Source organism: Acomys russatus, chromosome 32, assembly GCF_903995435.1.
Source record: "Acomys russatus chromosome 32, mAcoRus1.1, whole genome shotgun sequence".
In the NCBI taxonomy this organism is placed as follows: Eukaryota; Metazoa; Chordata; class Mammalia; order Rodentia; family Muridae; genus Acomys; species Acomys russatus.
Window position 1 is genome coordinate 49,216,218 of NC_067168.1, and position 13,517 is coordinate 49,229,734.

A 13,517-nucleotide genomic window follows, 5' to 3' on the forward strand; every position below is an offset into this window, starting at 1 on the left:
CATTTACAATTTAAATTTGAATTTAAGGGAGGGAGTGGGGTTGTGATTGAGGTGTAAAATAAAAATTGTGTTGAAGTTATCATCTAAGTTACTCTTCAGTAATGCAAAAATGTGTTCATGACAAAATGTTCAATTCAGAACATACAACTCTGATAACACAGCTCCCTCTTATGTAATCTTGAGACTTGCTGGGGGATGAAGAAGTGCCATTTCATGTGGTCCTAGGATCCTTGTTAATTATATAAAAAACCCAAATCCCCCCAAATAAAAAACAAACAACAACAACAACAAAACAACCAGAGAAAAGCCAGGTATGTTGGCACATGCCTTTAATCTCAGCACTCAGATAGGCAGAGGCAGGCGGATTGCTGTGAGTTTGAGGCCAGCCTAGTCTACAAAGGGAGTCCAGGATAGCCAAGGCTACACAGAGAAACCTTGTCTCGAAAAACAGAGAGAGAGAGAGAGAGAGAGAGAGAGAGAGAGAGAGAGAGAGAGAGAGAGAGACAGAGAGAGACAGAGAGAGACTGACAGACACACACACATACACAGGCACCGACACACAGAAAGAGAGACAGAGAGACAGAGCAACTGAGAGACAGAGACAGAGACAGGCAGAGAAGACAGAGACAGAGAGGGGAAGATAAGAAAAGCTGTTGGGTCGACAGCGTGGGGCTGATATTGTTGTCTGTTTAACATAAGACAAAAGGTTCTTTCACCACATTGGCACATGCGGTAAATGTTCTGACACAATGATAAGTACTCTTCAGTTTACTCATCTTTAAAGCTGAAAGTTGAAAAGTTGAAGCCCTTTTGCCCTTTTCAGAATGACTAACCCTCCCAAGAGCCTCCTCCTTACCAAGTCAGGGACTTACAGTTGGCCCGAAAAGGTGACTTTGTTCTCACTGCTGGGACTGGCACAAAGAAGCCCAGCCCTCGGGCAACATGTGTGGCTGTTCCCCGTGGCTCACCCAGCAGTGGCTGGCCAGGCCTGTAGTGCTCTAGGAGGGTGGCCTTGGCTTCTCAGGCTACCAGAAGAAAAAGGAGCTTGGCAGATCCTCATGCCAGTTGAAAACTCTGAAGAGAGCAGTTTCTCAAGCTGGGAGAATGATCCAAACCATGTTAAGAAACCTTTTCAGAGATGGGGAAATTGTTCTGAGCAAGTATGAGGTTCTGAGTCCAGACACCTAGCGCTCATTCTAAAAGCCAGATGTGGCCACATGTTCCTGTAACACCAGCATTGGTGGGGAGAGAAAAGAAAAAAAAAGGAAAATCACGGAGGCTTGCTGGCCAGCTAGTTTAGGTGTGTGTGTGTGTGTGTGTGTGTGTGTGTGTGAGAGAGAGAGAGAGAGAGAGACACACACACACACACAGATAGACAGACAGACACAGACGCAGAGAGAGACAGAGAGACAGAAACACAAAATCCAGCAATTTCTACAAACTCTAGGACCAATGGGAAACACCTGTCTCAAGGGAATAAGATGGCCCCCAACATCCTCCTCAGGGCTCTGAATGCACACTCATGTATACAAACACCTCACACAAAACTCTACCTTCCCTTTCTGAATACTAAAGTGGGAATCTCAGCAGCAATTTAAAAATTGAGGGGAAATTTGTATGCTCTGGACAGAGAAGATCTTTAAATTTCATCATCTACTGAGCAAAGTAAGAGTTAGAGCTCATGGGATCCTGTTTACATACACCACGCATGCATTCTTGTGTGTGTGTGTGTGTGTGTGTGTGTGTGTGTATGTGTGTGTATGTGTGTGTGTGTGTATGTGTGTGTGTATGTGTGTGTGTATGTGTGTGTATGTGTGTGTATGTGTGTATGTGTGTGTATGTGTGTGTGTATGTGTGTGTGTATGTGTGTGTGTGTATATGTGTGTGTGTATGTGTGTGTGTGTGTGTATGACCAGAACATGCAAAGAATGAGGAACTAGAAGGCAGATGGAATAAAAGGGACTTAACATTTTTCTTACTCTGTATATTTCTATATTTAGAGATTCCTTTTATGATAGTATATATTCATTCAACCCCTATGTGAAATTTTTAAAAGAGAAAGAAATCCATCCACTCTTGGTAGAAATATAAAAATTTCTAAACAGTCACCGTAGGTCCTAGCTTCCCCATCACTAGGTTTTTGCCCGAGGGGGACGGGGGGAAAGAAACACATGTCCACACAAAAATCTGACAGAATGTCAGATATGTATCAAGATCTGTCTCAAAAAACAAAACAAAACAGTAAAAAATAAGTTAACAAATAAAAATAAGTCAGACAACAAAAGAATAAACATTGTATATTTTAATTAATAGAAACTAAACCATGGTAAAAGCAGATCAGTGGTTGAATGGATAAAGAAGCCAGGAGGAGTTGGAGGGCTGCAAGAATGATACATATTTTATATAGAAAATAGAAATAATACTAGAACACACACACAAAAGACCTTTCACTCCCTTGAAAAGGCAGCTGATAACAATCCCTCTAAAATACCCTATTCAAGATTTTTCCAGCCAGGCGTGGTGGCGCACACCATTAATCCCAGCACTTGGGAGGCAGAGGCAGGCGGATCACTGTGAGTTCAAGGCCAGCCTGGTCTACAAAGCGAGTCTAGGACAGCCAGGGCTGCACAGAGAAACCCTGTCTCAAAAAAAAAATTTTTTTTTCCTTCTGGGAAGCTGCTGTGTCAATTTGTCCATCAGATATACTTAAGAGTCATCCAGATGGCTGAAACAGAGTTGTGAGATACGAAGGTTAGTGTTGTTCTCATTGCTTTAGAGAACATAGCCAACGATACAGTCTGTCTCTGAGAGTGGACTGTACAGAGCACCCTGGAGAGCTGTGCTGAGGAAGGCTGGGGAGGGGCAGGTTTTACTGGATTTTCCCCAACTTTCTGCTGAAGTTCAGGGCTGCACAAGTGAAACTTGCTGGAAACCACTATCTGCACAGCATGGTGGTGGTAAACCATAAATCATTCAGGCTCCCTGAGAAGTTCTGACAGCCCTAGAAGAGATCTACATTAACAACCAAGTTCAGATTCTACACTGCAGACATGTTTTGTCAGAGAGACAGACAGACAGACAGACAGACACACACACAAAGAGAGACAGAGGGACGGGTGTGGGTGTGGGAGAACTTTTGTTCATTAACAAGGAGAGAGATGAATGTGAATGTATAACTATATGAATAGACCCAGAAAAATTCCAAATACAGAGTAAAGGGTAAAATTCTTTAATAACTAAACAAAGGAGCAGCTTGCCCAAACCCCTAGTTAGTTAATGCTAAGAAGGATATGCCTGGTTCTGACTGACTCCACAATACATAATCTATGCGACGTAACTAATTCCAACAGACAACATTTCCATGTGCACTACAGGACAGCAGGGCATTGTTTCTCAGTCTCAGGAAGTTTGTTCAGAGGGCTCCTCTCTGAGGGCAGGCCTCACTCTCACACCACAGCAGTCCTGCTGCTCAGCATGGCTCCAGTCCAGCATTATGGGCATTGCCTGGGTGCTTATTGGAAAGGGAGTCTCAGGGTCCACTCAACACTGCTCATCTCAGAGTTTGTATTTTAATAAGATCTTCCCATTAAAGTTTGAGCAGCCATCAAATGCACAGGAGGCCAAGGCAAAGAGACACAGCCACTGAGAAGAAAGGGCTCAGGCTAAGAGGTCTTGTGTGTCCCTGGCCAAAGAGCTAAAGAAAGTGCGAGAAAGGGAAATGCAGGAAGAGCAGACAGGACACAGAGGCCACTGCTGGCAGGCAGTGCTGCTACTATTTAGGATAGAGGATGCTGGCCAGTCCTCACTGTAGTGTGAGGGTGTACCTGGCCTCCAGGCCTCTCACAGCCTTTTTTGTCCTGGGAAGTTCTCTCAATAATGTCACATGCACATTGTCACCCTTATGTTTTGCTGGGGCTTCCTGATCTCTCTTCGAGACTAAGAGATGGAGGAAGCCATGTCTGATAAGTCTGAAGTGCCTCTTGTCCTTGTTCCTGTACTCTTGTGTTCATCCTGGAAAATGCAGTCAGTGTCTCAATGAAGTAACTGGTTGTATGATGTCCTGGGCTGGCAAGTTCTGTCCTCCCATGCCTAGGGTACGGCCCAGCCCCTTCCTGATGTTTAGTAGACGTGCAACTGGTATTGAGCCCACAATTGCCTATATCTTTGATAAGCAATTCTTTTTGGGAAGGTGCCAGAAAGCAATGTGGGTAAAGTCTGGGATAGTTTGGCACAGAATATATTTTATCTCACTTAGGAGTCTCAAAGTTCCCATCTTATTGAAAAAAAAAAAAGTCTAGCCCAGAGAAAAGAGATCACTCTGAGGTCTGGGAGAACTTGAGGTGACATTTGTGTTATCATGTAAGCCGTGGCTGAAGTCATTTCCTCCATGGCTGTCATCGGCTTATTCCAAGCTCATTGAGAGTCTGGCTATGCCAACAGTTCTCCAGCCATCCTGGGCCTGGCTTTGTGTTTTCCTCCAAATCTGTCTTTGCATTAAGCAGCAGTGAGGTATGTGAGTTAGGATGTTCTAACAAACATATGTGAGATGGTTTCAGTGGGTCACCCTGGCAGCACTGACAAGACGGCACGTGGCTAGAGTACTCACACATCTATGCGGAGTCAGGAAGCCAAGTGTCTGGATGTCAGCTGACACCCACCAGTCCAGTCCCTGCCATCAAGTCAGGCGTCACTGAGTTTCACCAGCTCTAAAATTATGAGTTGACAGTCGGGTGGCACGGAAGTTTGGAAACTAAGCTATAATCATATCAGGCCTGCTTGGATGTGGTTTAGACATCGTGAAAGGCAGCACAGTGGGGTGGCACGTGGAAATAACATCACCAGGATGAGTTATGGTCTCTGTGTCATGTGTGTGTCTGTGTGTGTCTGTGTGTGTCATGTGTGTGTCTGTGTGTGTCTGTGTGTGTCTGTGTGTGTCATGTGTGTGTCTGTGTGTGTCTGTGTGTGTGTCATGTGTGTGTCTGTGTGTGTCATGTGTGTCTGTGTGTGTCACGTGTGTGTCTGTGTGTGTCATGTGTGTGTCTGTGTGTGTGTGTGTGTGTCATGTGTGTGTCTGTGTGTGTCTGTGTGTGTCTGTGTGTGTCTGTGGTTGGGTGCAAAGAGCTGATCTTTGTTCTTAATCATCAGATGGACAAGGAAAGATTAACAAACAAGATGTTTTTCATAATAACTTTGTAAAGAACAAAGTCTACTTAATATTCAAAACAAATTCCAGTTTTTTTCTGATGTTGCCCAACAGATAGAAAACTTATTAGAATCTCAAAATGTTCAGTTTTATTGTGTTGAACACCGCACACTGCACACACAGTTACACAATTTATTTCTCAGAACACCTTTATAGTAAAGCATGAGTGATTGCAAGGCCAAATTCTCTCTTAACTGCCTCTCACCACCACCCTGACTTCTTCCTAGAGGTAAGCACTGTAGTCATCTGTTCGCAGCCTTCTCAAGCCTTTTGTGTTATAAACAAACATATTATGGTGGTTTGTGTAAAGTGAACTTGGCAAGATGTACACTCACCTGGAAGGTGGTCCTCCAGTGTGTTGGAGGAGATTCATGCTAACTGATGTGGGAAGACCCCATCTGCATGGTGGGCGGGGCCATTCGCTAGGCGGGGAATCAGGGACTTCCTAAACAAGGAAAGAGACCTCTCATTAGCATAGCGCGCATTCATTTGTTGCTGTCTTCTATGCAGAGTGAATTTGATGTTTTAAGTTCCTGACACCTTTACTTCTCTACCATAATGGACTTCACTTTGAACTGTGATCCAGAGAAAAACTTTCTTTTTTAGGTGTCCTTTGTCAGGGTGTTTGGTTAAACGCCAATACAAATATTCTCAGACAGGTTGCTTTTGCTGTTGAGAATGCCAGCGCATTGAGTACATGATGTGCAAGTTGTTTTCATCATTTAGTACCACAGGGATATTTCTGTTTGTACAAGTTGGTCAGCATTATTTTGTCTACTGTTGCATGGCATTGCGCAGAATGAATGTACTACCCTTTACGTAATCTTCTCCTGGTGATTTTCCATCATCAGCAAATGTGAAAAGTGACGTCACCCGTGGAAGGCTCGTAGAACGCTGTGAGTCAAGGGTGGACAACTTTACACTTTAACAGATGTTGTCATGATCCTTCCCAATATGGCAGGACCAGTTTTTACATACTTGATTTTCCACCCCCAATATTTCCTACTAAACTCAAAGCAACCTATCTATTTGAAAGATGAAAATACTATTCTTGTGTGTGTGTGTGCATGTGTGTGTGTGTGTGCGTGTGCACACGCAGGTGTAGACCCACATGAGTGATTGTGGATGGAGAAGCCAGACACGGACATGAATGTCTTCCTTGACCACTCTTCATCTTACACATTGAGGAGGCAGGGTCTTTCATTTGAGCCTGAACTTACTGATTCTGTTAACCAGCCAACCAGCTTGCCCTGGGGATCCCCTCCTCTGCTTCCTGAGTCCTGAGATTATGGAAGAGCCGTTTATATGGCTGCCATTTATATGAGAGCTGGGACTTTGATGTCAGGCTCTCACACTTGCATGTAGAGAGGTTTGTTCAGTGAGGCTTCTGCCCAGCCTCACAATTACTAATTTCCAGATCTTCTTTTCTCACTCAGAAGCTGTTCGTGCTTTTGCGCATTTTGGAGATTTGGGTATTCTACTTTTGGTTGGTGGGAATTGAGTTTCTTTTCTAGTAGAAATTGTGAAAAGGAGGCGGCAACCTACAGAACCAGAAAGTCACAAAAACGTTGCTCACATAGAAGGAGGAGGAAAAAAAAAAAGCTGTGGTATGTGTTTGTGCGTGTTGTGTTTCCATAGCGTGACTTTAACACCCACACATCGTTAGCAAGTAGAATGAAGCCCCCAAGACTGCAAAGGCAAAGATAAAAGAGAGAAGTTAGTAAGTCTGCCAGATGCGTGAGTACCAGAGTTGCGGGCTCCTGCCTCTGAAGTCCACTCTCACGTCCTGCACTAAGCTTTATTTCAGTCTAAGGGGGACTCTCCCATAGGGATCTTTCCATGTTTGGAGCTGGGACTTCAGGCTGGTGTTTGTCTGTTGCCTGTCTCAGGAAATGACGTGAGCTCATGGCCCCCTGCCTAGAGTTATCTGAGGGGCTCATCACGCTCCGATACAGAGCAAAGAAGCAGCCAGGTGGTAGCGGGGGGCCCCAGAGCCGGAGTGAACCATGCTCAACCACAGCACAACTTATCTCAGCATCAAATCTTTCAGGGAGACGATGAAGGCTGGGGGCTTGAGAGAATCATGGCATGGCGCTGAGGGGCCAAGGATAACTGTGACAGGAGAGCCATCATTTCAGTGACAGATATGTGTCAACCAGGGCCCTGGAGCCAATAGGGACACAGGAGTATAAAAAAGATGGATATGCATGGCACAGTCGATTTATAACCCTGTTTTATATGGTTTCAGACTGGCCGAAGCAGGTCCCTGCTAGTCTAGGAACCAGCTCTGGCTTAGGTCATGTCTGCATCGGCATGGAGGCAGCTAGCAGGCTGAACCTCTCGCCGAGGAGAGCCTGGGTGACATCTGTAGCCTACCCGCTTAGTGATAGCACAGGGAAGGCGTGCAGGCATCCCTCTACTGCAGGGTGTGGGGAATCCTAGGCCGCCAGCGTCTGATTGGGAAGGTCTGAGTCAGCCCTGGCAGGATTCTTCGGTTGCTTCTGTCCCAGGGAGCACGCACTGAGAACTGTTGAGTGAGTGATAACTTTCCTGAGAAACCTTCTATCAGGGAGGAAAAGAGAGATGATGGGAGCTCGTGAAGGCAGCTGTGGTCATGGTCTCTCCTCTCCTGCTGTTGAGAGATGGGAAACACAACCCTTCGGCAGCTACATTTACAGATGGGATGGGAGCTGGGAATTCCATGAAAGGCCATCCTACTCTGAGCTGAGGGCCCATCCCAGAAGAGCAGACACTGAAGCAGCTGTTGGCCGTGCTTTACCTCAGAAGGCTTTCAGTCGTTTTCAGACATTTCTGAGGCAGAATCACACTCTACTTCTCAGGTTATCTTGAGCTCCACCACTCAGGAGATCCATCAACTACAACCCCCAATGGACACGGGACTACAGATAGACACTTCCAAGCCTGGCTTCCTGTGATAACAAGTGAGGGTCTTATTCTTACCCTGGCCTCACTCATTTTCCATCTTTACAATGTCATTTCAGCATTTTTACCAATACTAATAAATAGTTTATAGTGACTCTAAAGTTGCTTACTGCATAGCCATGTAGCGGGTAGTTATGAAAATCCGTTACTTATACAGCCTTTGGTTTTTCCTGTAATTTCTGATTGCTTTTCTTTTCTTCCTCAGGCTAGAACAACGACTCAGCTCTTCGGAACACTGGCTGCTCTCCCAGAGCCCTAGGGTTCCGTTTCCATCACCCACATGGCAGCTCACAACCATCTGTGACTCCAGTTCCTGGGAATCTGATGTCTGTCTGGTCTCTGTGGGCACCAGACACATGGTGTACAGATAAACATGTAGAAAAAACACATGTACACATAAAATAAAAACATAACTATTTTTTAAATTTTCATTTAAAAATACAATTTCTCTGCGTCCCTGTAGCAGACGCCCGTGCGGCCCTCTTTCCTGTGGAAGGATTTCCACTTGTTCCTTTTACATCTTCCCCTAAATTTAGCCAATCAATCAAAACAAATAAGCAGACTAAAAACCCCTTCCTTTTCTTTCTTTTTAAAGATTTATTTTATATTTGCATGTTATTTGCATACATGTACAGCATGTATGTGCTTGTTGTATTCCCTGTAACTAGGGTCTTGGATGGTTATAAGCCGCCATGTGGGTGCTGAGAATCAAACTTGGGTCTTCTGCAAGGGCAACAAGTTTTCTTAAACACTGAGCCATCTCTCCAATCATTATTTCTTTTTTTAGATTTCCGTTTTGGAAGCCGTTCTTAAGGATCCAAAACCCCTTTGAAGTCACAGGAGGTCAAAGACTGAGCAGTTTTGAACGTGTATACGGTTACCCTGGGTGACCTCTGCGGAGTCTTTTCCTGGATATACACTGGTCCTCCAGTTGAGTGTAGAGGAGCTGTTTGCTGTAAGAGCCGTATCCCAGGAGATGCTCTTTCCTGGCCTTCCTTACCATGGCTCTTCCTTCCCTCACTTCGGCTCTGAGCATGAGCATCTCTGCTCTCCACGGAAGCAGCTGTATCCCACTTCCTCCCCCCCATCCACCTTCTGCCATGTCACCCCGTGTTCTACACTAGTGCCATTAAACAACTACAATCAGTAGTATTTTTATAGTCTGAACATAACTTGAACAAAGCCTGCCTGACCCTTGCCAAGGAAGGCCCTTTGTTGAGACTCCAGCCTGTTACCCATCACTACCGTTGCCAAACAGTCGCCCAGAGTGACCGCTATCCTGGCAGCCGGGACAAGGCAGGTTCTGAAGATAAAATGTCCTTGTCTGGACAAACAACTCCACGAGGGGGGAAAGCACAGACTTGTATGTAGCCCCAGCAAACTGCATTCCCAAAACCTCCTCTATACACCCCGCGGATCCCCTTCCCCCTCAGCAGACACCCCGCCCCACCCCACCACTGCATCAGCCTCTCACTGTTTGAAACAAACAGTTCCTTCTGATGAGGCCACACAGGTCTTGTTTTCTGTTTCTTTAAGCTGCCTCAGAAATCTAACATTATGTTGCCTCACAGATCTAACTCTTATATCCAAACTCTTTACCTTAAAGTTTTCTTCTTAAGAGGCAGCCATCTCCCTAACCCTTGAACCGGACTAATCCTTTCATTGACCAACAGCACCTGACACAGGTGATGCCAGTTCAGATGCTGAGTTTCTTTTTCTATCGCCTCTAGAACCTACATACCCTGAGTGTAGAAGCACAGCCTAGCAAGCTGGCAGACAGGAGGCAGGCTGGACCAGAGCGAAGGCGATCTTAAACAGTTATCGTTAGTTTTGTAGCTGACCATAGACACCTGGTATAACGAGACCAAAGGAGCCACCCAGTTGAGCCCAGCTTAGTGCCCAGTCATTTACAGGGTTATGAGCGAAGCCAGTAATTATTATTTTTAGTGTGTTGTGTTGGTTTTGTAGTAGTTTGTTCTGCAGCAAGAATTGACTGATACAACCTGTTTTTAGAGCCTTTTAAAGCCCTTTCCAGTCTGTTATATTGCTTATGTTTCCCATCACCCCTTTGAGTGTGCCCTGTATCAGCATCTGCTTTTGTTCCTATGTTCTCAGGATTTAGAATAAAGTCTGGGCACAGTAATGTCTCAGTCAGTCCCGAGTAACTGAATGAGTGAATAAGCGCACTTGTTAATGCAAATGTGGTGCTGTGTGTTGGAGAGGGGTAGGCATCAAGGTGACAAAAGAGGGGCAGGGCTTTGAAGTAGGCCTGGGTTCAAAGCCCGGCTTCACCACTAACCAGCTGTATGACCTTGGACAGAGCCCTTCACTTCTTCAAATACCACTTTCATTTCCTTTAAGGTGTGAATGCTGGAATGCTATCCACCTTCCATGGTTGCTGTGAAGGTTACACCCACGTGTAGATCATTTAACAAGACGTGAGATATGACACTAATGTTGCTCTCTGTTTTTCATTTGACCTAGAGAAGAGGATGCTGCATTTTCTTCTCTTTGGATCAGTAGGTGAAGAAATGCCCTAACACAAACGTCTAAATTTGTAGAACAGTTTTCTTGAAGGGTGTGAATTACAGATAGGAAGGAAAAGGGGAAAGACTGGGACTGTTAAAATTAATCACACTTATATTTGAATCCAAGTTTCCACTCTTACGTGGATTTAGGAAACTCAGTGAGCTCCTCAGAGACTCTTGCCCTCAGTTCTGCAGAGTGAACTCAGTTTTGGAAGTTCGCGTGATGTTTCTGGCATAGTTACTCCAGTGTGGTTAATGTGAAATTTTCTAACCCCATGAGAAAGATAAATACCACAATGGTGTCTTTATTTTTTAAAGCAAGGTTTATTTTTCATATAATTTTTGACAAGCAATACTTGTATGCATTTGTGGAGTGGGATGTGATTCTTAAATATATGAATGCTTTATATACATACAAAGATTAAAACTAGCTAGTTAAATACCTTGCCCATTCTTTGCGTGTGTGTGTGTGTGTGTGTGTGTGTGTGTGTGTGTGTGTGTGTGTGTGTGCGTGCACACGCGTGCGTTGAGAACAGCTAAAAATCTATTCGGTAATTTTGAAATGTAGAGACATTGTCATCAGCTATGGTCTTCAAGCAGTGTGATAACTGGGAGACTTGGAGTGTGAGACCCTGCATGTGTCACCTACCAGGAAGATGCTTCTGGTACTATGGGCTCAGCAGCTGTGGGACCGAGAGAGGGTGCCCCAGCAGAAGCCTCAGCCTGCAGTCCCCAACAAGAAGCTCCACTTTGGGTTTTCTTTGCAGGACGAGAGGTCTTTATGTGGTTGCTTTGATGTGGCCATTTTGAAGCTGAGGACATTTTGCCATAGCTGTTTTTGGTGCTATGGAAAATTTCTGACTTTAAAAAAAACACTAACCATTGAACTTTTAACTTTTGAACAAATTGTCTAGTATCACGCACAACAAGGCTGGGCAGAGCTACAAAGGTTGGTGTAGTGGGCAGAGGCCCTTGTGCTCATAGATAAACACTACGGAAACCAAGGGTGTCAAGCACAGATACTTGTCTCTTCAAAGGAAGGGGATGGTTACCTGTTTCCACCAAGAAAGCTGGGAATGGGTGTATTCATACCCTGGGAGTGCTTGTGATGTATAGGGCCAGGCTCCATGAATTCCTCTGTTATGTTTGTTTATCTCAGAATCTTCCTTACTAGATCTTAAGCATTGCTTCTCAGTCAATACAACCCATTCCTGTGGGAGATGTCACTTGTATTTTATAAAAGTTTTGGTGATTTCTGTGTTATCTTAGGGATAGGCCAGTCCTAACTACCATAGTCTATTATATTCTGCCTAGACCCTTATCCTGAGCACTGTTCCTGAGTCAAAGAATCTACCTTATGAAAGAAGCAATTTGTGCTTTCCAAAGAGTTACAATGTAAACATGTCTTAAGCTTTGTTGTATGCATGGTATTAAGTTAATTATCATCAGAAAACTTTCTCCTCAAAATTGTGCTGTGCTTAAATCTGGATAAAATAAACCACCCAGGGTCAGACTCTAGAAGTTTGGACCAAGACCAGCTAATTAAGTTATATTGAACTCTATTTCCTTCTGACTTCACACAGATTATGTCTCTGCCAGCCCTGGTGTTTGCAGAGATTCCTACACTTGTATCTCATTAAAATAAAAATAAACAAGGCCCAGCAGTGGTGGTGCACGCCTTTAATCCCAGCACTTGGGAAGCAGAGGCAGACGGATCTCTGCGAGTTCTAGGCTAGTCTGATCTACAGATCAAGTTCTAGGACAGTCAAGGCTACACAGAGAAACCATCTCAAAAGACAAAACAAAACTAAATAAAGAAACAAAAACAAAACAAAACAAAAAACCCTGGGCGTCAGTGGGAGCCTGAGCAGCTGCATGAACTTTCTAGAGTTTGACAATGGCCAAAACCAAATTAAAATGGCAGAAGTCTAGGAGTGCATTTTACATAGCCAGCCAAAAGTTCTTCAAGGCTAAAAACAAGGCAAAGCAGTCATTAACTAATCTTAAGAAGATAAATATTATGAAGGATGAAAAAGTTAACAATAAATAGGGCTTTTGTAAATATACAGAAGGAATTTGCAAACTTTGCAAAAAACAAAAACAAAAACAACCTTTCTTTTAAATGTATGCAGAAAGAGCCGCAGCACCATGAAAACAGATCCGCTAATACTGATGGAGCAACAAGACTGGCTATAACAAGTGCACCTCTTAACGTTGCAGGGCAGTGTTGGGTGGGGAGACTTTGCCTATGACGGAGAAAGGCATACAAGGACTTGCTGAATCTTTGGTGAATTTTGGCTATGAACTAAAAATTATAAATAAGACTATTTACCACCCCCAGATCTCACTGCACAATTAACCTCTTCACTGTGAACGAACATCTCCAGCTTCCCTTGGAGAGACTCAGCCCTTCAATACACCCATACCTCCATACAGGGCCAGGGAGGGCACAGCTGCAGCCGGGCTGCCAGTGGCACCTGAGGTGATCTTGCCTTTCGGTAGCCACAAAGAGCTATAATTCACCTACTTGCTCTAGTGCCTTCAGTGAAACCGAGGGTTGGCTTTCTTTCCCCCCCTATTGCTTTAAACACAGCTGCCAGTGATCTACTGAAAATGGAACTAGGTACTGGGTGTGGTGGCCACACCAGTGATCCTCGGGGAGGTGGTGGACAGACAGCAGTGAGTTTAAGACCGTCTTGTATTATATAATAAGACATTGTCTCAAAAATTGAAAAGAGGAAAGGAAGGAAAGAGAGAGAGAGAGAGAGAGAGAGAGAGAGAGAGAGAAGAAATACAATGATAACCATGACAGAAACCCCTCACTGCCTTTCCACAGGACTGGC

General features: G+C 44.5%; 1 pseudogene; it reads left to right on the forward strand.

Moving 5' to 3' along the window:
* The first annotated feature begins 12,547 nt into the window (after positions 1-12,547).
* LOC127184171 (ribosomal biogenesis factor-like) lies at positions 12,548-12,926 on the forward strand (annotated as a pseudogene).
* The last annotated feature ends 591 nt before the right edge of the window (positions 12,927-13,517 follow it).